This window comes from Odocoileus virginianus, chromosome 10 (assembly GCF_023699985.2).
Source record: "Odocoileus virginianus isolate 20LAN1187 ecotype Illinois chromosome 10, Ovbor_1.2, whole genome shotgun sequence".
Lineage (NCBI taxonomy): Eukaryota > Metazoa > Chordata > Mammalia > Artiodactyla > Cervidae > Odocoileus > Odocoileus virginianus.
In genome coordinates, this window is record NC_069683.1 from 23,809,618 (window position 1) to 23,832,151 (window position 22,534).

Below are 22,534 nucleotides of genomic sequence, written 5' to 3' on the forward strand. Positions count from 1 at the left end.
GCACCCTGACCAGGTGAGCATCCAAAAAGGGCATGGTCAGCTTGCCATAGACGTTCTCCATCAACACCAAAACCAGATGGTTCAGGGACTTTCTCCATCAGCACCAAAAGACTTCAAAGTCTGACCAAGGTTTATCATCCTCAAGTTCACCTGTTTGTGAATCTCCAGGAATTGCCAGACTCACTAGAGCAGAAAACCTCAGGAAGTCCAAACTTAGCTCTCACAATCCTATGTGGTTGTGGTGGAGGAAGGGAGCCCTCGGCAAATTTCTGATTTTTGCCAATCCATTTTCTTTTCAGTTGGCAGGTCACCTTAACTTGGATGCTGAATGCACAGTTGGGAAAAATAGGCTTGTTAGGGGATGGGTCAAGGCTCTGTGAACATGAGCCTTGGCTGGGGGTAACATTCTTTGAACAACCAGGTAAGACAAGCCTAGGAAGCCATAGCACTATGCCGCCATGGACTCAGTTGTTGGGCATCAAGACCCACCATGAGTCATGCCCAGCCCATGGCCTGACCCCCAGCGGACAACTCTTTGTTCTAATCCCTCTCCACTCCTCAGACCTGTTGGCAGCAAGCAGTAGGTGGTAGGGCAGAGGAAAAGAAGGTTAACAGAGACCAAGAAGGAAAGAGACAGACAGAGAGCAGTTACTCTGTGCTTCATTCTGAAGCCCTTAGAGAAACTGACTTGCCCCCCAAAACTCACCTTGATAATTTTCCTTACCATTCTAGTCACAACTGAACCAGAACTGTATTTACACACCACCATTCTTCATGTTTGCCGCCTTCTCAGAAAGCAACTAGATCATTCTGCTGCTCAGAAATCTTTACCAGGATTTCCCTGGTGATCCAGTTGTTAAGAATCTGCCTGCTGATGCAGGGGACACAGGTTCAATCCCGGGAAGATCCAATATTCTACTGAGCAACTAAACCTGGACACCCCAACTACTGAGTCCGCCTGCCTGGATCCCATGCTCCACAGTGAGAAGCCCATGCACTCCAACTAGAGGACAGTCCCTGCTAACCATGGCTAGAGAAAGCCCACATACAGCAGTGAAGATCCAGGTCAGACAAAAAAAGTCTTTACCAGTTTCCCCATCCCCTGGAGCTGTGTCCCTCAAAGGATGACAGGATGATTTTTTTTTTTGACAAGATGATTTTTAAGCAAAAATAATAATTTCTATTTTAACAGTTATATGTTTTCATGTGAAAACTAACTTAGTAAAGTAAAAGAGAGTCAGTGTAAGTCAAAATGAAAGTTATTAAGCAAATAATATGAACAGGTACATGGACATAGCGAAAAATAGAGATAATAAAATTTGAGTGATTAAAATTTGAAAAATAAAGGCTCAAAGGCAGACAGTCCCAACACTCTGAGGGCACACTGTTACCCATCCCCATCACTTGGTCTCCACCCATGTCCTCAGTTCCACAGTCTCCAGCTGCACGTCTGATATACATCCCAGACATGACGGACCCCCATGGCTTCTGCACATGGCCACATGCTTCTCTGTTTCCTGCCAACCCACCACGTGAACCTTTCTGCGTCTTTGCCCAGCAGAACCCAACCCATTTTCTCCACTCAGCCTCCCCCAATTGCTTCGTTAGAATCTGTGCTCCCAAAGGATTTGTTTGTACTTGGAACCATTCAACAGTCAACAAATGTTTACTGAGTTTGTGCCATGGGCCAGGCACCGTACCAGGAAATGGGGATTTAGCCACAGGAGGGAAAAAATAAAAGATAAAAATTCCTGCTATCATGGAACACAGATTCTAATGAAGCAAGACTTCAGTACATTTCCTAGTCTGCCATGTGGGGCCATTTGGGGTTCTGTGTTTCCTCAGCCAGCTTGGGTAACTCAGGCAGACAGGGTCTACGTTGCTTACAGAAAGGCTTAACGTACTTCTCTCAAGTATCAGGGCGCTGAGTCAGTGAAACTCCAAAGCTGGGGCTCGGGTGTCTAGAAGCGATGGCATAACCCACATACCCTGTGTGTCTATGGTGCTTTAGAAACTGTTTCCTCTGTGTATCTCTTTAGATGCTCCCCAAATCCCTGGGATGTGTGATGCATACAAGATGGTTGAAATGATATACCTCCCCGTTTGGTTTGGCATCTATCCAGAGGTCAGTGACTGCATGGTGGACAGGGGTCTGAGGTCACATGCATGGTTCCCAGCGGGTCCTCTGGGTCCTGCACACTCTCCTCCAGCCTCAGGGGAGGCACCTCCAGGCACAGACAGCTCTAATTCCCTCTGGGAATCAAACCCACAGAAGGAGCACCTTCCTGGCTCAAGACCCTGTAGTGACCTCAGGAAAGAGGAGGGTGCCCGAGAACACTGTCTGGAGAGGAAGTAGCCGCAGCCATCTTCCCAGAAAGAAGCGGTGCAAAGTTAATCCTGCTGCTCTCTCTCTCTCTACATCACTCTCCTCTCCTCTCTCTGTCTGACTCTTTCTCAGAATCACTGCCCAATCTTGTCAGGGAGGCAGCATATAGGAACCCAAGTCATGCCAGACTTCCCTGGTTTTAGCGATGAATGCCCCACCTCCCAGGAAACGCCATGGTCCAGGAAATTTCTGGTAAACCAAGAAGGTTGGTCAGTCCACCAGCGTGTCACGAAGACTGTGCTCCAGTCTGATCTTCCCTAACAGCTGTGGGTCCTTGGGCACTTACCTACCACCTCTGATTCCCCATGCTCTCATCGGCAAATGGAGACATACCATCCCCCAGCACTGGAGAGGATTAAAGAGGTATTATATGTTTAGGGAGCACACCAGTGCACCCTAAATGGTGACTGGTATTAATGCCTTTGGAGGCTGGACTGAGACCTGGAGTTGAACCCAAGGTCCTATGAGCTGGTCTCTTGGACTACAAGGAGATCCAACCAGTCCATCCTAAAGGAAATCAGTCCTGAATACTCATTGGAAGGACTGGTGCTGAAGCTGAAACTCCAGTACTCTGGCCACCTGATGTGAAGAACTGACTCATTTGAAAAGACCCTGATGTTGGGAAAGATTGAAGGTGGGAAAAGAAGGGGACAACAGAGGATGAGATGGTTGGATGGCATCACCCCCTCAATGGACATGAGTTTGAGTAAACTCCGGGAGCTGGTGATGGACAGGGAGGCCTGACGAGCTGCAGTCCATGAGGTCACAAAGAGTCGGACATGACTGAGTGACTGAACTGAACTGAACTGATGAGCTGGTTAATGCTTGCCAAGTGGCTATTTTAGAGGTGGCCATGCCAGGGATCAGGTGGCCACAAGGACATAGTCTCACCAGGGCCTCCAACTGGCAAGAAACAAGAGATTTGCTAGCAAAGTGCTGTAAATCAACCCACTTCTGGCCTTATTATTTTTATTAAGTACTTATTGTATGCCAGAAACTAAATACTTTATTTACATACAATTTCTTATTTAATCTTCACAACAGCCCCTCAGTGTAGTATTATAATCCCCCATTTCAATGATGAGGAACCTGAGGCTGAGGGGGATTTAGTAATTTGCCTGAGGTCACACTGCTGGGAAGGACAGAGAGAAACCAGGACTGCCTGACCTCAGAGCCTCCATCCCTAACCGCCTCTAACCTTCTGTGAAAAACATCCTCTTGGGTGGGAGCTGATCACTTTCCTCCCCTACAATAGAAGAAACTGGGCAATCCGATCAGTGATCAGCGTTGTGGAGAAGGGGAATTAGCAGCCCTTGCTTGCTGGGAGGTGATGGTTTATCCTGCAACCCTGCTGGGTTTCCCAGAACCCTGAGTAAATATTTACATAATCTCGTTACATTGATCCCCAGCTTGAGACTGCAGGAAACATAGAACCAACCCAAGTTGGCAGACCTTTGTTGTTTGGATGTATTGTTTTTCAGGCCATGACAGTCTTATACGTAAACTAATTCCTGTAGACTGTCCAGTACAGAGGACAAGGCTCTTGACTTGGAAACAGACTGAAGTTTTCATCACAGCGTCACCGCTGATGAGCTATGCCACTTTGGACAACTTGAGGCTCAGTGTTCCCATCTGTAAAATGGGCATAAAGTTTGTCCCGGTGTCATCATCATCACCCCTCATGGAGAACTTACAGGTATGCTTAACACTTACTTGTATCTTTGCATTAAATCCTCTCAAAAGCTCTTTGATTCAGTTACTATTTTTTATCTCTGTTTTACAGTTGAGGAAATAGAGACTCAAGAGAAGTTAGGAAATTTGACCAAAGTCATAGATCTAGTAAGAGACAGAGCAGGGTCTGAAACCCAGATGGCTCGACACAAGATTTTTGCCCTTTACCCTTCTGCCTCATCTGCCCATGTACTCTTGTAATAAGTACTATAAAGATTTCAATGAGATGGGACACGTGAACATGCCCACCTCAAAGGTCACCCTGTAGTAGCATCCTCTGGTCCACAAATCTCAGCCCGCAATCCTTACCAGTGCCTGGAAAGTCAAGAGAGGGGCTCAGGGTGAAAGTACCCTCTTCAGGGGGGCACCTCTTCCTTCCTAAGGTGGTAGGTAGGACTGCCCTCCAAGGTGGTAGCGAACAATGGGCCAGCCTCGTCCGGCACCTGTGAGCGTGGCGGTGCCTCAGGAATGGAGAGGACCAAGGAAAGAGCCTCTCACTGCAGAACAAAGCCAGGCAACAACCTGGGCTGGGGCTAATTACAGGCCGGAGAGGCGGCACGAAGACCGAGGACTGGCTGGTTCACACACTGATGAATCACAGCCTCAGAGCCTTTGAGGTCTAGAAGCTCCACCAGGCCACTGGGGACCCAACTAGAATTTCTAAAACAGAAGCCCAGACGTCCTACCCCTCATTCCAACTACCATACCTCATACCCTCATGCCTTGCCAGCCTTCATAAACCCATGCCTAGGCCTCCCAGGACGGCTCCGTCCAGCCCAAAAGTCTCAAAAGGAGTGGGAGGAGAGTGTACCGTTGGAGTGTGGTAGAATTGTCAAATATACAAAAATCGGCCACCTGGTTAAAAAATGGAAGCCAGGCAGGCTCTTCATGTGGTCCTACAAAAGGGTAAAAAATGGTCATTTTCCATCAATATAAAAAAAAAAAAACCAAATCTCCCACTACCACATCCAGAGATATGGGGTGAGTCCTGCCAGGTCATGATAGAAGTTCTCCTCAGCACTGGGGTTTAGGGTCAGAGAGGCCTCAGTTTGTGTTCCAGATCTGTCACTTGTGGCTGTGTGACCTTGGCCAAGTGACTTGACCTCTCTGAGCCTCTACTTCTTCGTTTATTGGATGTGCACCATCAGAGTACTAACTCTGTAGGATAATTAAAGGAATTCAGTTAGGTAATACATGTAAAGGGCTACTTTTGTCAGTTGCTTGATTCATTATTCCTGTCATTCTGAATTCTGCCTCTTCTTCCTCAAGCTTCTGTCTCACACAGTTTTCACTGATCACCACCTCCCCATAATCCACTGGACTTGACACCCTGTCCCTACTTGAAGGAATTTTAGAATGAGGCCAGTTGAATTGGTAACCCAGCCCAAGTTGGCTGTAAGTATTTGGTTAACACAAGTGGGCCCCATGTTGTCAGTACTTGGGTCTGGAACTTTCCAACGGCTCCTTGCTTAGGTTTTAAAGGCTGGCAAGGCCACCGTCTACCCCTCCCCACTCTCATCCTTCTCTTCTTTCCACAGCACTATGTCACCTGCACACAGCACCAGGAGGTCATGGACTCTTTCCATGGAAATGTTCTTTGGTTACCTGGTGATTTGCATCTTGTAACACCAAAAGCCTGGAATGCAACCAAGACATGTGACCAGTCACAGCCTGACAATGACAAAGTCACACTTTTTTTTTAAACTCACACCTCAACCTGTCCACATCTTCTTCCTCTCTCTCACTACCATCTCTCCTAACACAACAAAGACCTATGTGTCAGAACTTTCTAGAATAACAAAACCGATAAAAGTAATACTATTTTGTGTCAAGCACAGTGCTTAAAGTAGATGACTCTGTTACTTCGAGATTTTATGTTTGGAAACTTTAAGACTCCACTGAACCCTCAAGGCAAGCTTTGGGCTGGTTCCTACCATTTCCTTGGGTAACCATTTCTCAAATGGCTTCTGACCACTGCTGTCACATGGCACTCAGCTTGTCAGGCAGAGGAGCAGTGGAATAAAGCTGGTTAGTGGCCCACACGGCCAGTGCAAGCTGTGTGTGTGGGGGGGTTGGGGGGGGGGGGGCGTGGAGAGGCCTGAGAGTTTTAAAAGCTCCAGCCGAACTGTCACTGTTAACATCCACTATTGGTTCAAGCATGTGGAGGGAGGAACACTGTTTTTGGGAGGGTATGTTTGTATAATCTTTATAGAGGGCAATTTGGTGTTATCTACCAAAATATGGACGCTCATATCCTCTGACCCGGCAACCCCATTCCTCAGAATTTCTTGCATTGGTGTATGCACAAAAGACCACAGAAATACATGATGAAAATTTGGAAATGATATTAAAGTTCACCAACAAGAGAAAGTTAAAACAAACTATGCAGACTTCCTGGATGGTCTAGTGGCTAAGGTTCAGTGCTCCCCATGCAAGGGGCCCAGGTTTGATCCCTGGTCGGGAACTAGATCCCGCATATGACAGCTGAGACCCGATACAGCCAAATAAATAAATAAAAATACTGTAAAACCAAAATAAACTATGGTTCGTCTATACTATAAAGTTTTATCAGGAAGATAGTGTTAGATCTGTATGTTATTGTTGTTTAGTCCCTAAGTCATGTCCGACTCTTTGCGAACCCATGGACTGTATACTGTGACATTAAAAAATGTCCACATACAGTGAAAAAAGCTAAAAAACAAGACTCACAAACCTGCTGTGTTTTTTTGGTTTAAATATTTGTACTTTGTGTATGACCGGAAGAGAATACAATGACCATGTTATTAGTTGCTGCTGGGGGTGGGGGTAGGATTGGGAGGAAATTTCCCATTCTTCTTTGTTTACATTTTGTGACAGGTGTATATTTATCTATTTATATCTATGTGATGAAAATATCCCAAAGCAGTAGATCCCTCCATTTTTCTCCCTGACATCTTTATTGCAGAATCCTCTGGCAGTGCATAATAACCCAAAATAAACATTTATTCAGAGCTTTGCTGTTTACAAAGTGCTTTCACAGATAAAATAACATCAAAATCTCACACCGTCCCTGTGAGACCGTCCCCATTTTACAGATGAGAGCACAGAAATGCCGAGAGGAGAAGTGGTTCTGCCCCGTGTCTAAGGGCTGGTGGTTGGTACAGCAGGATGAGAAGCCTAGGTTCTCCTGCCCCAGTGCCAGGCACCCTCCCAGCCCTCCCAGCCAATGCCTGCAGTGCTCCTGCCAAGGCCAGGATCAAGTGACGTTGCCTCAGATCTTCTCTGGTCCAAGGTAAAAACCAGGATACCCGGTCATGGCTAAGAAAGCTGAGGGGAGAGGAAAGAAGAGCAGAGTGGGGAAAGGTGAGGAGCTTGGTGGAGAACAGAGATTCAAAAGGGGTTGTGAAGGACAAGAGCATGTCAGAATGTTTAGTAATTAAATGCGTAGGCCATCAGGGCTTCCCAGATGATGCTAGTGGTAAAGAACCAGTCTGCCAAAGCAGGAGACATAAGAGACATGGGTTTGATCCCTGGGTTGGGAAGATCCCCTGGAGGAGGGCATGGCAACCCACTCCAGTATTCTTACCTGGAGAATCCCCATGGACAGAGGAGCCTGGCGGGCTCCAGTCCATAGGGTTGCCAAGAGTCAGACATAACTGAAGTGACTTAGCACACAAGCACGCACGCATCAGGAAGCCAGCAAGACCCTCACATGTGCTTCCTTCCCCTAGCTGCTTCATTGTCTGGGGGCTGAGTCATCTCGGCTATTTAAGAGCAGAGCCTCAACCTCTGCAAGGTAGTGGGATGGCTCCCACCTAAGGTATGTCGCAGGAACTTCTGCCCAGAAGGCCCTTGGGGATCTGTCCTCAGAGCCTTTGGTGGAAGAAGCCATCTCAGAGGACTTTCTCTAATGCTCATCTGCTGGTTTAACATTCTCCTGTGCCTCCTGTGCCCTTTGGAGTAAAGCTTAACCTCCATCACCTTATTCACCAGGCCTTTTGTGATTTGGCTCCTACTTCTTCAAGCTCATCTCCAGTTATTTCCCACTGGACGTTCTTATGACCAACCTAGACAGCATATTAAAAAGCAGAGACATTACTTTGCCAACAAAGGTCCATCTAGTCAAAGCTATGGTTTTTCCAGTAGTCATGTATGGATGTGAGAGTTGGACTATAAAGAAAGCTGAGCACCGAAGAATTGATGCTTTTGAACTGCAGTGTTGGAGAAGACTCTTGAGAGTCCCTTGGACTGCAAGGAGATCAAACCAGTCCATCCTAAACAAAATCAACCCTGAATATTCGTTGGAAGGACTGATGCTGAAACTGAAGCTCCAATACTTTGGTCACCTCATGTGAAGAACTAACTCATTTGAAAAGACTCTAAGGCTGGGAAAGATTGAAGGCAAGAGGAGAAGGCGATGACAGAGGATGAGATGGTTGGATGGCATCCCCGACTCAATGGACATGAGTTTGAGTAAGCTCGGGGGGTTGGTGATGAACAAGGAAGCCTGGCATGCTGCAGGAGTCGCAAAGAGTCGGACACGACTGAATGGCTGAACTGAACTGATTCTACATACTGGCTCCAGTCAGCCCCCCAGACCGGCTGGCCACTCTCCTCTCCTCTCTCCGTCTCTGTATTCTCCGATCTATCTCATATGCTGAACCATCTGCCAGGGAATACTCACTGCCCCTGTTTCTCCAGGCCAGCTGCTACCCAGGCTTCAGATGTCAGCCCAAAGGGAGCATCGTCCGGGAGACTTGCTGATAGATGGCCCTGCCATCATCCCCTCCCCATCACCTCTGAGTAGTTGCCTCTCTCTCCTTGGGTCTTCCTCCCTCTAGGCCTACACTGCTTTGCAATGACTTATCACTTGTCTCTCTTCTTGGCTAGACTAGCTCAGAGGCAGGTATGCTACAGGAATCCCGGAGAACAGAGTTAATGAATGAGGGATGTCATGGTGTGGTGGTTGCCAGTCTGATACCCACCACAGGTGACAGGTATCAGACCTCAGCGACGGAACTTTGCCTCGAAGTCCTGGCAGGGGTCAGGCATCTTGCTGCCTTCATCCACAGGGCCAGCTCCTCTCTGCCTTTGTCTGGCGAATCTGAAGCTTTGAATAAGGTATGTTACAAAGGGCAGTAACCACTGGGAGATGTGCTGCAAGAAATTTCTGGCCGATTCTAATCACCATTCCTTGGGCGGGGCGGGGGGGACAGGACTCCCTCATGTGTGCAAAGAGCTGATAGAAGCAGAGGCCTGTGACCAGGCTCACGAGGTCCGGAGTCCATCCCCCTGCCTCCCAGCCAGACTGGCTCAGTGGCAGACAAGAGGGTGCCTCCTTGGATTATCAGTAGGAGGGTATTTTATTAATATTCTTAGCTGTGTAGTAATGGTTCCACGAAAGATAAGCACTCACAGGGAGGATGGCGTCACAACCTCCCAGTGCTCGGGACACGGAAGCAGGTCTCCACATCATGAGGTCTGGGTGCATCCCTCAGGCCAGCGTGAGTCCCCAGGGGGAGGAGAAGGAAAGCAAGCAGGCTCTCTCATGAGAGGGCAAAGAAAACACTATCGGATCAGACCTTGGGTGCACAAAAGCATCAGGGTCACAATCAGGCACCTGCCATTTACAATCAACCCAGCCCTGCCCTGGGCACACAAGGTCCTGGCCGCCCAGCATCTCACTGGCTCCTCACAATCCCTCCAGGCTTGGGAAGGAGCTGGGCTGAGCAGGCTTTGGCTCTGGCTCCCAGAGGTCTCAGTCCTAAGCAAAGAGCTGGGAATTAAGGAACCAAGATGTTTGGTTGCCAGTCTGAAGCCCTCTGCTTTTGATATTCTGCTTCTCAGTCCTGAAAGAAGAGAGAGATGAAACAGCCCAGCCCACATGCCCCACGGTCCACGAGCCCCACAGTCCACACTTTCAGTAACTATCTGGGCACCTACTATGTTCCAGGCACTATTCCATGCTGTCAGAAAACTAGGAATAGAAAAACAACTAAAACAGATTTTAAAAACCTAAACCCTGCCCTCGTGGAGCTTACCTTCTCATACTGTAGCATTTATTAGTGGCTACAAGTGACATGACTTAATTTTTTATTGGCGTAAAATTGCCTTACAGTGCCACGTTAGTTTCTGCTGTACAATGAAGTAAATCAGCTCTATGTATACATATATCTCCGCCCTCCCATCCCACACCATCCCACCCGACCAGGTCATCATAAAGCACCAAACTGAGCTTCCTGTGCCTTATAGCGGGTTTCTGCCACCTATCTATGTCACATATGGTAGTGTATAAATGTCAATCCATAATTTGAAAGGACACATGTACCCCAGTGTTCACTGCAGCACTATTTACAACAGCCAGGACATGGAAGCAACTGAAATGTCCATGGATGGAGAATAGATAAAGAAGATATGGTATGCATATGCAGTGGAATATTACTCAGCCACTAAATGGAATGAAATAGAGTCATTTGTAGAGACATGGATAGTCCAAGAATCTGTTATACAGAGTGAAGTATGTCGGAAAGAGAAAAACAAATGTATATTAATGCACATACATAGAATCTAAAAAAATGGTACAGATTAAACTATTTCCAGGGCTGAAATAGAGATGCAGGCATAGCAGATGGACATATGACATGATTTTAGACGATACAAGGGTCTGGAATTCAACAGCACTGGGGCACATCATGAGAAAAGTGTACCTTTCAAATTCTTTTTTCTTTTCACACACTTTAAAGGAGGTCTCAGTCTGCTGATAGCTCCTTTTAACAAAAAGGGCACGGTGGCAGGAGCCAGTGAGAAGTTTATCCCATTGCTGGATTTTCACCCTATTTAGTAAAGGGCTTCCCTGATGGCTCAGAAGGTAAAGAATTTGCCTGCAATGCAGGAAGCTCAGGTTCAATCCCTGGGTCAGGAAGATCCCCTGGAGAAGGCAATGGCAACCCATTCCAGTATTTTTGCCTGAAGAATTTCATGGACACAGGAACCTGGTGGGCTACAGTCCACGGGGTCGCAGAGAGTCGGACACAACTGAGGGACTAACACTTCAGTAACAGTTAACGTGTATCTGTGGCCAGTGATGTTGGTTTTCCATCAAAGGTAGAGATAGAGTCGCTTTCTAAATAAATGTAAATTCTCTGATCAGGGAGTCATTTTAAAGAAGGCTGTATGAGGCTAGCCATAGGACAGCTGACCAGTGGCTAGAGCAAATCACTGGGTTTGGGGGCCTTGAACTAGGCAGTGTGACTGAAAGCACTTGTGCATCTCGAGACTGAGACACGTTCATGCTGACTTTTGGGGGGGCTTTCAAAGAACCAGTTGGGGTAGCATCACTGCTTCATGCTTAAATGAAACCCACACCCGTCTCCCTCACTCCGGCACCCTCCGATCTCCACTGGGCTGGCCCCACGCTGTCTCCAGCAGAGAGGCCACAGCAGCTGAGTCTGGAGCCAGACAGCAAACACCCTGCCCGCCCGCTCACTGCCGCCAGTAATCTCTCTGCCTTATCTCAATCCCCACACTTTCACTGAGGGCAAAGGTCACTCTCAGGAAGCTCCCTCCACATCAGTGGCCTTTCTTCCCAGAAGCTGGGCTCCTCCTGCTCTGAATGCAGCCCCCACCAAATCCCATTTATTTCCAGATCCACCGCTCCGGGCTGGCTCAGTGTCAGAGGCACCCGAGGAGACTTACCAGAACCTAAGGGGCTCGGGCCCTGCGCAGACTCGATGAGTCAGTCATTGCAAGATGGGGCCTGGAAGACTGCATTCTGTGACCCTGCCAACTGTGTTTGTGAAACCATGTAACTCAGATCGGGACTTGAGCCCACATGCTTTTAACTGAGTTCACACACCTGGTTTCAGGAATCAGGCTCAGGTTCTTAATGTCTCATCACAGAAAGAGTTCACTGAGAGACAAAGTGATAGGTAAGAAAAGGATTTATTTAGAGAGACATACACTCCACAGACAGAGTATGGGCCATACCAGAAGGCAAGAGTGGCCTTGAAATATGGTGTGGTTAGTTTTTATAGGCTGGGTAATTTCATAGGCTTATCTGTGGAAGGATTTTTTCAACTATTTGGGAGAAGGGGCTGGGATTTCCAGGAACTGGGCCACTGCCCACTTTTTGGTCTTTATGGTTGGCCTTGGAACTGTCTTGGCACAAATGGGTGTGTCATTTAGCTTGCTGGCGTGTTACCATGAGCATATACTGAGGGCTCAAGGTCTAGTGGAAGTTGACTCATCTGCCATCTTGGACCCATTTGGACCCATCTTGGACCCAGTTTATGCCCTGTCCTATGGCCATGTCGTTCTTTCAAAGCTGTGCTCTGCCCCCTTTCCTCCTGTTTCATTTGGACCTGCGGGTCAGGAAGTTCTTGGTTTGAAAGGCCTGCTCAGTGGGCTTCCTGTGTGGCCAAAGAATGACCCACAGTTGCATTATCAAGGCAGCAAGTGCAGGTGCTTGGGCTTCGGAGTTGAGCAAACCTGGATTCAAATCACCACAAGGAAGTGGCTGAGCTGCCTCAGGCAAGCGGCTTAACCACTCTGAGCCTCCTTCACCTTGGCTAGAAAAGGGGTAACGGTGGCTCCTATGCATTCTGTGGTTGCTGTAGGGTTCTGTGACCTAGTGTGTATGAAGTGCATGATACGGGAACTGACTCAGAGCGAGAGCTAATGGAGTACTGGCCAGCATGATAAGGATCGTTTTTAACCTAGGCCACCTAAAAGGACTCCGAGTGGTCAGCAAGAGGGAAGAAGGAGGAGAGGAGTGAGAGGAGGAAGCAGAGCCCAAACGAGCCACACCATCCAGGTATTATCCACGCTTTTCCCTTCAAGTCCCTGGCGTCCCTGAAGTCAGAGGCCAAGATTCTCCGTCATCCCCCTGGATGTGGGGCTTAGGTTACCAAGAGATCCACAGATGCGAGGCAGAACTTCCCCAGGATCAATCAACTGAGTGGATGGTGGACAACCAAGAAGGGCAACCTGGGACCCCCATATTATGGATGAGGGGTTCAGGAAGGCCCTGCCTCTTCACTGACAGAGTGGATGCTCCTGTTGCCTCTACTTTTTTCTTCACTTATTTGAGGTTACAAACAGGAAACCCACATGGAGATCAGCACTCTCATTCCTTCCTTCCTCCCCTCTTCCAGCAGATCCTCACTGAGGGTCTGCAGGGTGTCCACCCTTGGCATAGAGAATCCACCACAGGACAGACAGGTGTCTTCTGCTTCACCTGCCTTGTTCTGCAGATGAGAAACCTGGAACCCTGGAAGGTGAAGTGATGCAGCCACCATCGTCGCCAGTGAGTGGCGGCCCGGGCACCCTGGCTTGTACCACTTCTGCCCACTCTGCTCCCTGCCCGCATGAAGCGCAGGCCAACAGTGTCCTGAGGACACTTTTTTCTCAGCCTCCATCTCTGGCCTAATGTCCAGAGCATGGGAATTCTAGGCCAGTGGAATGAATGAACAGTTTGAAAGCTAATGGGAGTAGAAAGTATAACACAGTGAGGGCCACGCTTCTCAAACTCCAGTCTGCACGTGAATCACCTGGAGATCATGTTCAAATGCAGGTGCCAGAGGCTGACCCAGGGAGTTTGGGATGAGCCGGGGGTTCTGTGTTCCTAGCAGGCTGCCCACCCCAGACCGTAACTTGAACTGTATAGAACACCCTCTGGAGCCAGACTGCCTGGATTTGAAGCCCAATTCTGCTACTTACCAGCTGCACAGCCTTGAGCCAGTACTGTGCCCGGGTTTTCTCACCTGCCAATGCAGATAGGTAACAATAAGAGGACTTGCCTTATAGGGTCAGCGGCAAGGTTAATGAGTTAATGTGTTAAGCACTTTGCCTGGTGCCTGGCACATATTAGGTGCTCAAAAAATGTTGGCTGTTATCACAAGGTACAAGGAGAACCTTCTCTATATTAGGGCAACCCCTCCTCCCTACTCTCCTGGCCCCACCCCTGGGGGACTCAGCATACTCCTCTGCAGCGTCCAGCCAGCCTTGGTCCAAACCACTCTGGAACAGCCCTGATTCCAAAAAGGCTGAATCCATCTCACTGAGAAGATGGTCCGCGCAGCGCAGGGCTCTTCCCCACCCCACCTGCCACCCTCAGCCCGGCTGTCACACAGCTGTGTGAGTGGGACGGATGAGAAGGTGCCACAGGCAGAAGGAAGAGAATTCTGCCTTGCAGAACTCGAGTTCCAGCTGGCAGGCGTTTAGACCTGTTTTCTCTAAAAGCCTCTCAGATCTTTTAGGAGGCAAAGAGCTTTTATCTGCAAGATCCTGAAGAGCCAGGAGGTAATAAATATCCATGCAGTAACTGCTGAATCCCGCTGATATCATCAGAAAGAAGGCAGGCATGCTTATCAGGGAGTTTTCAGAAGACATAAATTAACAGTCCTTTGGGGCTGGCAGGTCAGCAAGGTCTTAAGAAAAAACTAGAAAAAACTCAGAACCAGGTGCCCAAGGTTTGGCTTCTTTTTTTTTCCTGGTTAGAAGATTGTTTTTCTCCACTCTCAGCAACCCACCCCTGTCCCCCCACCCTGCAAACTGCAACATTCCTGCCACCCCAGTAATGTGGGCCTCCCACTGTATTGTTCATACTGAAGCAGGAGCTGCTGTCAGCAGCTCCAATGAAGTCTGAAACTTTTGTTTTCCCCGAGATCCACATCTTTAGCTAAGGGGAAAACACCCCACTAAGAAACATCTTAGACATCAGTCATGGGGAAAGGGCAGCTGCATAGAAACTGATGTGGTTTCAAGGTCGGGAAACCCTAAGTTAGAAACCTGGTCCTAACATTTACCAGCTTGGACGAGTCACTGAGTTCCTCATCTGTAAAATAGGGCCGGCACCTCCCGTGCAAAGCAACATGGGATTAGAGATAATATACAGGACGCAGCAAGGATAATCCCAGACACCGGCAACTCCTCAATTAGTGGTTGTGTTTATGACCGCCTTGGAGCGCCCTCCCTGACCTCCCCAGGCTGGACTGAGCCTACCCCCTCGGTCCCAGCCTGTCTCCTCCTCCACTTGCGTTCAGCAGCTAGACTACTGGAGGCATTCTTTCCTTTGTGTGTATCCTTGCCCCGCTCTCCACGGTGAGCTCATTGAGGGCAGGGACCTCGTCTGGTTTATCTCGGATCTTTGTGTCCCACACAGGGCTGGCATCATAAAGGGGCCCATCTGAATTCCAGACCCTGACCTTAGAGATAAAGGGAGCCCTCCTGGGTGCCTGCCGTCATTCATCCTTGGGGCTGAGGCTTGACTGCAGGAACAGGGTTAGTGGGCAGGCACGGTGGTCACCCCCAGACCCTCAGTCCCTGGGCTCTACCGCCCCTCCAAAATTAGCGTGTGGTTTCTCTCTGGTGAACAACCTCAGTTTGATCCCGGCTCCCCGGCATGGGAGAGGTTCTGGCGTGTGCAGGCAGGGAAGCTCTAAGCTCTGGGTTGGGCATTGGCTCCATTGTTTCATTCTCTCCCTCTTATCTCGTTAGTTAGTGATTAACTGCTCTTTGAAGGTTTCCCAGCCTCCAAAGCTCCCCCAGGAGCACAGGTGGCCACTGGGTTGGAGCAGGAGAGCCTGACTCAGGGCCCAGTTCTCTGCTAGACGGAGAGAACCCAGAGGCACAGCTTTGGGGGTGGTGCTGGGGTTGGCGCTATGCTAACTGTCAGGGTTTGCTGGGAAGGGCCCTGGAGGCGTGTCCCCAAGTGCTGGTTCCTTGGAAGAGAGAGAGAGAGAAGTGTGTGTGTGTGTGTGTGTGTGTGTGTGTGTGTGCATGCATGCGCGGGGGGTGGGGGTGGGGAGTGGGGAGGGAAGGGAGAGGTGTGCACAGGGGAGGTGTCTGAAGGGAGGCAACCAGGGCCTGGGAGGGAGAGGCTTCGCTCTCACCACCCCTGCCTCTGCCCTTTCTGTACAAACCCTGACCCATGCAGCTTCATCAGATAAAAGCTACATTAACAGACAGCCCACATAAGCCAGAGGGGGCTGGAGGGCTTCCTTGGTGGCTCAGATGGTGAAGAATTCGCCTGCAACACAGGAGACCTGGATTCAATCCCTGGGTTGGGAAGATCCCCTGGAGAAGGGCATGGCAACCCACTCCAGTATTCTTGCCTGGAAAATTCCAGGGACAGAAGAGCCTGGCAGGCTACAGTCCATGGGGTCACAAAGAGTCAGACACGACTGAGCGACTAACACTTTCACTTCCCCGTAAGCTGGAACAAGCACCTCCCACCTTTCTCCAGCAACCCCTCCCTGAGGTGGGCCACCAAGGAGACCAGGTAGAAGCAGGTGGCTTGGAGGAGTGTCATCTAGAACTCTCCAGGAGACACAAAGACCTTTTCATTCAGAATGTCAGTCTCTCCTCCATTTTTCTTTTCTTTAACACCACGATTTTTGATTTGAGGTTTGGACTTCCATAGGGTGACTTTCAGGAGATCTATGAATGCGAACCCCCAATACACACAATCAGCAAACAATTGGGAATAGGCATCAAAGTACAGTTTTCTGGGAAAAAAACTGTTTTCTGGGACTTCTACATTCAGTCAAAGTGATATAACCACGTTGCACCCTAAAAACCTTGAGTTACTTCCTGTTTATTCCATTGCTTTTACAGGGGAGGAGAGGGTAGCAAACCCTTAGGACATAGATGGCCCTTTCTGCCCTCTGTCACCCTCTTCTTTGGCTCCGGGCAGGGATCGTGGCATTTGAGCCCCTCTAGCTCCTTCTTTGCCCAGGCCCCTGGCTTTGCCATTACTGTTCCTTCTCTGCCGTGAGATTTCCTCCAACGCTTCTACAGCTGCCCCTTCTCATATAGTTCAACTCCCATGTTTTGCCCTCAGAGCTGAATCAGCATCACCCCCAATGCTCCCCCAGTTCCCCACAGCGCCCTGTTTATGTTTTCACAGCACGTGCTAGGTATTGCTTTGCTTGTTTATCTAGTCTTAATTTACTGTCTAGAATGTAAGCTCCCCAAGGGCAGAATTTTGTGGGGTTCCTGCCAGAGTTCCAGTGGCTGGCAGAGCAGTTAGGATTCAAAACATTTATAGGAAGAACGAATGTGTGTGGAGCTCTCGTTGGGTTCTCAGAGAGGCTGGTTTTAAACTCCCAAGTTTAAAAACTAAGACGCAGATCCAGAGAACGGACTTGTGGGACAAGGGGTAGGGTGTAGGGTGAAAGAGAAGAGTATGGATTAGGAGATTGGGATTGACATATACACCCTACCATGTATGAAAATAGCTAGCTAGTGGGAAGCTGTTGTATAGCACAGGGAGCCCAACGTTGTACTCTGTGATAACCTGGAGGGGTGGGATGGGGGAGGGATGGGAGGGAGAGCCAAAAAGGAGGCGATATATGTAGCAGTTCAGTTCAGTCGCTCAGTCATGTCCATCTCGTTGCAACCCTATGGACTGCAGCACACCAGGCTTCCCTGTCCATCACCAACTCCCGGGAGCTTGTTCAAACTCAGGTCCATCAAGTCAGTGATGCCATCCAACCATCTCGTCCTCTGTCATCCCCTTCTCCTCCTGCCTTCAATCTTTCCCAGCATCAGGGTCTTTTCCAATAAGTCAGTTCTTCCCATCAGATGGCCCAAGTATTGGAGCTTCAGCTTCAGCATCAGTCTTTCCAATGAATATTCAGCGTTGATTTCCTTTAGGATTGACTGGTTTGATTGCCTGGATATATGTATACATATAGCTGATTCACTTCATTGTACAGCAGAAAATAGCACAATGCTGTAAAGCAACAATATCCCAATAAATAAAAAAAATAATAATATAAAACTAGGGCTCTAAATCAGAACTCAGCAGAATATAACCCTTGAGCCACATCCTGTCCACTATCTTTGTACTGTCTTCAAGATAAAATGTTCTTTACATTTTTAAATGATCAAAAAAAAATCAAAAGGAGAATAAGATTCAATAGCACCTGAAAAACATAAACAGTTCAAATTTCAGTGCCCATCACTGAAATTATACGGGAACACAGCCACAGTTATCCATTTACATATTCTCTGAGGCTGCCCTCACATTGTAACAGCAAAGGTGGGTAGCTGTAACAGAGATGGTCTGGCTGGCTAAGTCCAAAATATTTACTGCCTGGGCCTTTACAGAAGAAATTTGCCAACCCCTGTTAGAGGTAGAGGTGGAATCCAGTTACATATGGGAAAGGGTGAAGGAAGGGAAAAAAAATAAAAATAAAAGAGTGGAGAGAAAGGAAAAGAGAAACAATAAGGAGAAAAGCAAAGTATTTTACTGAGCACCTACCACATACCATGCACTGTGTTTAGTGCTTTACTTACTTTATTTCTTGCATGAATGTGAAAGTGAAAACTGCTCAGTCGTGTCCGACACTTTGTGACACCATGGACTACAAAATCCATGGAATTCTCCACGTCAGAATACTGGAGTGGGTAGCCTTTCCCTTCTCCAGGAGATCTTCTCAACCCAGGGATCAATCCCAGGTCTCCCACATTGCAGGTAGATTCTTTACCAGCTGAGCCACAAGGGAAGCCCAAGAATACTGGAGTGGGTAGCCTATCCTTTCTCCATCGGATCTTGCCAACCCAGGGATCGAACCTTGGTCTCCTGCACTGTAGGCAGATTCTTTACCAACTGAGTTACCTGCATGTGTACTAAGTCACTTCAGCTGTGTCTGACTCTTTGTGACCCCATGGACTGTAGCCCGCCAGGCTCCACTGTCCTTTGGATTCTCCAGGCAAGAATATTGGAGTGGATTGCCATGCCCTCCTCCAGGGACTCTTTCCAACTCAGGGGCCAAACCCACGTCTCTTATATCTCCTGCATTAGCAGGCGGGTTCTTTACTACCAGCACCACCTGGGAAGCCCTACTTTATTTCTTAGCTCCAAACAAAACTTCGAACAGAGGCATAATCTTTGGTCAGAAAGCCTTCATCCTCAAACTCTATGCTTCTTCTGAGCACCTATTGCCTGACCGCCCAACCCTCTCTCTGTTGTGAAGACACCCAGTCCTGCCCCTTCCTCATAACATTTCCTGTTCCAGACATTTCTCTCTGCAGAGATCAAAACTTGCTTGCCCTCTTATTATCTTTAAGTCCTGCTGTCTGCTAAGCGATAGCAGAAGTGAAATTTTCTCTGTTTTACTTATACCCTCATCCATGCTGTCTAACATGGTAGATGGCTCATAGTAGGAATTCAGTAAATATTTGCTAAGTGACTAAATTACACAATCAACCACACAGAGCCCGAGTTCAATTAACCAGCATGCCCTAGAGCAGAGGACCCCAGTGTCGGGCTCTTCTGAGAGGAAGATGGTTGGCAACAGACAAATCCTTCCTTACAACGTTTTTGTGTTACAACCCACCAAAGGCCACTCCATAGAAACCTGAGGGCTTGCAGCCTGCTCCCGCTCCCTCCTGCCCGACTGTTCTTACTGTGCAGCTGCCCACCTCTAGTCCTCAAAGGCCCTTCCTGTCCATTCTGCTTGTCCTCTCACTGTTCTAGGCTCTTGGCTGATCCAGGGGAAAGCAAGTCATAGGATGAGAGTTGGCTAGAATGGACAAGTGACAGAAGTGGGAGTGGATTATATTTGGAAATTGCCCTTCCCCTGTGTTTGCGTCAAGACAGGAATAGAAGGAACCAGCCAGGAGGTTCCATCAGAAACCAATCCCAGGTGACCTCCCCATGTGATAAGAGATGACAACACATCTATCTGGTATTTCCTGTGAGAGGTGATGACTCGCTTTGGTGGCTGGTTTGTGAAAGAGGACAAGTCCCCTTCTAAAAGAGAAGAAAGTTCATGAGCACTAGCTCTGGGAATTCAAAGAGAGAAGGGGAGTGTCAGGGGACGGGGAGAGAATAATTTCAGAAGAAGTATGACTGATACATTAGTGGCGCCAGCCGGGAGAGATATGTGCACTGCAGGCTCACGTATTCCATGTGTTTTTGATGACACTGTCAGCCGAAGGCTCTCCATTTCCTTGTGTCTCCTCCATGTTTGGCTTCTGGGGGTGGCTTCCAATAATTCCTGGGGGAATCCCAAGATTGGAAGAGGGGCAAAGACCCTGGGTCACAAAATCCCTCTTCTCAGGCAACAGCAAGAACTGGAGGAAGAAAACCAGATGGCAGCAAAAGAAAAGAACAAGGTAGATCAATCCTGGAAACCCATAGCAGGAAGAAGTTGGACTGAGTGGATTGCTCTGACTTTCAGATGTGACCCATTTCTCAGGCAGAGCAGGAACCTCGCTAAGAATTTCCCCACCTGCACCTTCAGTTTGCCAAGTGCCATTGTCTTTTTCAGGGTGAGTGGCCATTTTTGCACCAGCAAAATACAGCTTACTGTCTTTTTCATTCAAATAAAAGTGACTTCATTGAGGGGAGTCTAGGGTTGAAAGAAATATATATTCATACAACTTAATTCACTGCTAAAAAACATAGAAAGTGAAAGTGAAAGTAGCTCAGTTGTGTCCGACTCTTTGCGACCCCATGGACTACACAGTCCATGGAATTCTCCAGACCAGAATACTCTAGTGGGTAGACTTTCCCTTCTCCAGGGGATCTTCCCAATCCAGGGATTGAACCCAGGTCTCCCACATTGCAGGTGGATTCTTTACCAGCTGAGCCACAAGGGAAGCCCCCAAAAACATATAAGAAAGCCAATTTTAAAATGAGCATCATTAGGGGATTCCCTGGTGGTCAGTGGTTATGACTCCATGCTCTCACTGCTAAAGACCCGCGTTCAATCTCTGGTCAGGGAACTAAGATCTCACAAGCTGTGCAATGCAGTCTAAATAAATAAATAAAAATTGCATGTGTCCTTGACCAGAAATGTAAAGCCAAAAGCTTAACTTAAAAAAAAAAGGGAGGGAGCATCCTTAAAGGCAGGAAAGGAGGTTCAACCTCACTGATCATCAGAGAAGCATAAACCAACACAGAAGAGGCCACTCACATCCTTTGAACTGGCAAAACTAAAAAATCTGATGATAACAAATGTTGGCCAGGAGGTAACAAGGAAAGAGTTCTAAGCCACTGCTAGTTCAGGACTGGGGATTGTTGTAAACATTTCAGAGAGCTATTTCCCAGTTCTAGTCAAGAAGAAGATACACATGCCCATGACCTGGTAAATCCACATTCAGACATGACTGCTGGGAAACTTTAGCACATAGTCACAAGATGATAGGACAAAGAAATTCATTGCATCACTATTTGTAAAATGAATAATTGGAAAACCCTAGATGTGCTTCAGTGGGAAAATGGATGAATAAATTGCAACAGCATCCACATTCATTGTTTCATTTATTCTTTCATTCATTTTGCATTTCACAAATTTGCAAGAGTTTTTATTAATATGTGTAAAAATCACCTGGGAAGCTTGTTTAAGAGCAGAATTCTTGGCCTCATCCTCAGAGTCTGAGTCTTAGATATGGGAGAGGTTCATGGAGGAGAGATTTTTTGCAAGTACTATGTGTGATGCCAATGCATGTGGTCTTTGAATTACTGTGTATCTGATCATTTATCCTGAGGTCAGATTTAAAGCTGAATTACAAAACTAGGTGGGCTACATATGGACTCTGGTTGTTCATCACATACTGGGTAAAGAGTCCTGCATCGCCTGGGTTGGGAGGATCAGAAGGAAAGGGTTTAGGTGGAATTTTTCCTCTATAGAATTCAGTCCTCTCATGTGAAATAAGAAAGCCAAACCAGAGGATGGCTCCATTTCCCCTTGCAGTCTCACTTCAGTGATTCTGTCTCTAGAGGGGTGCATTGCTGAGTAAGTAAGTACAGTTTTCCAAAGGAGCCCACAGCACTACCTCTACATTCAACAGCATTCCTTTAACCAGAATTCTGTTATTGCCACTTCTGGCTCTTTAAATCCCCATGTGGTCCCCATGCGCTCCCAAAGCATCTTCATCAAAGAAGCATTAAGTTATGTTTAGAGACTATTTCCTGGTTGAAACGCAGATAGTTGGATTCTAGCGGCTTGAAAAGTCAATACGTACATGGCAGATATCAAAACTGTAAAACCCAGACTATCTGATTAATTATTTGACAGTTGTTAAACTGGATAGGGTTCAGGCAAAGGTTGGCCAAATTTCCTACACGTACTTCCCTGCCTCTGTGGACAAGGAAAAATAATATTGACTAAAGGTTCAAATAAAACCTTGATTCCATGCCATCTCTTTTCTCATGAATTTTGGTCATTACGGAGGCCCTGATCTGACCTAAAGTCTTTGCCTTTGGGTCTTTTCTAACTTTTGAATTGTATTATTAAGTGCTGATGAGGTACAAGATAGGGCTTCCCAGCTGGTTCAGTGGTAAATCCCTGGGTTGGAAAGATCCCCTGGAGGATGAAATGGCAATCCACTCCAGTATTCTTGCCAGGAAAATCCCATGAACAGAGGAGCCTGGTGGGCTACAGTCCATAAGTTTGCAGAGTCACACACGACTTAAGCGACTGA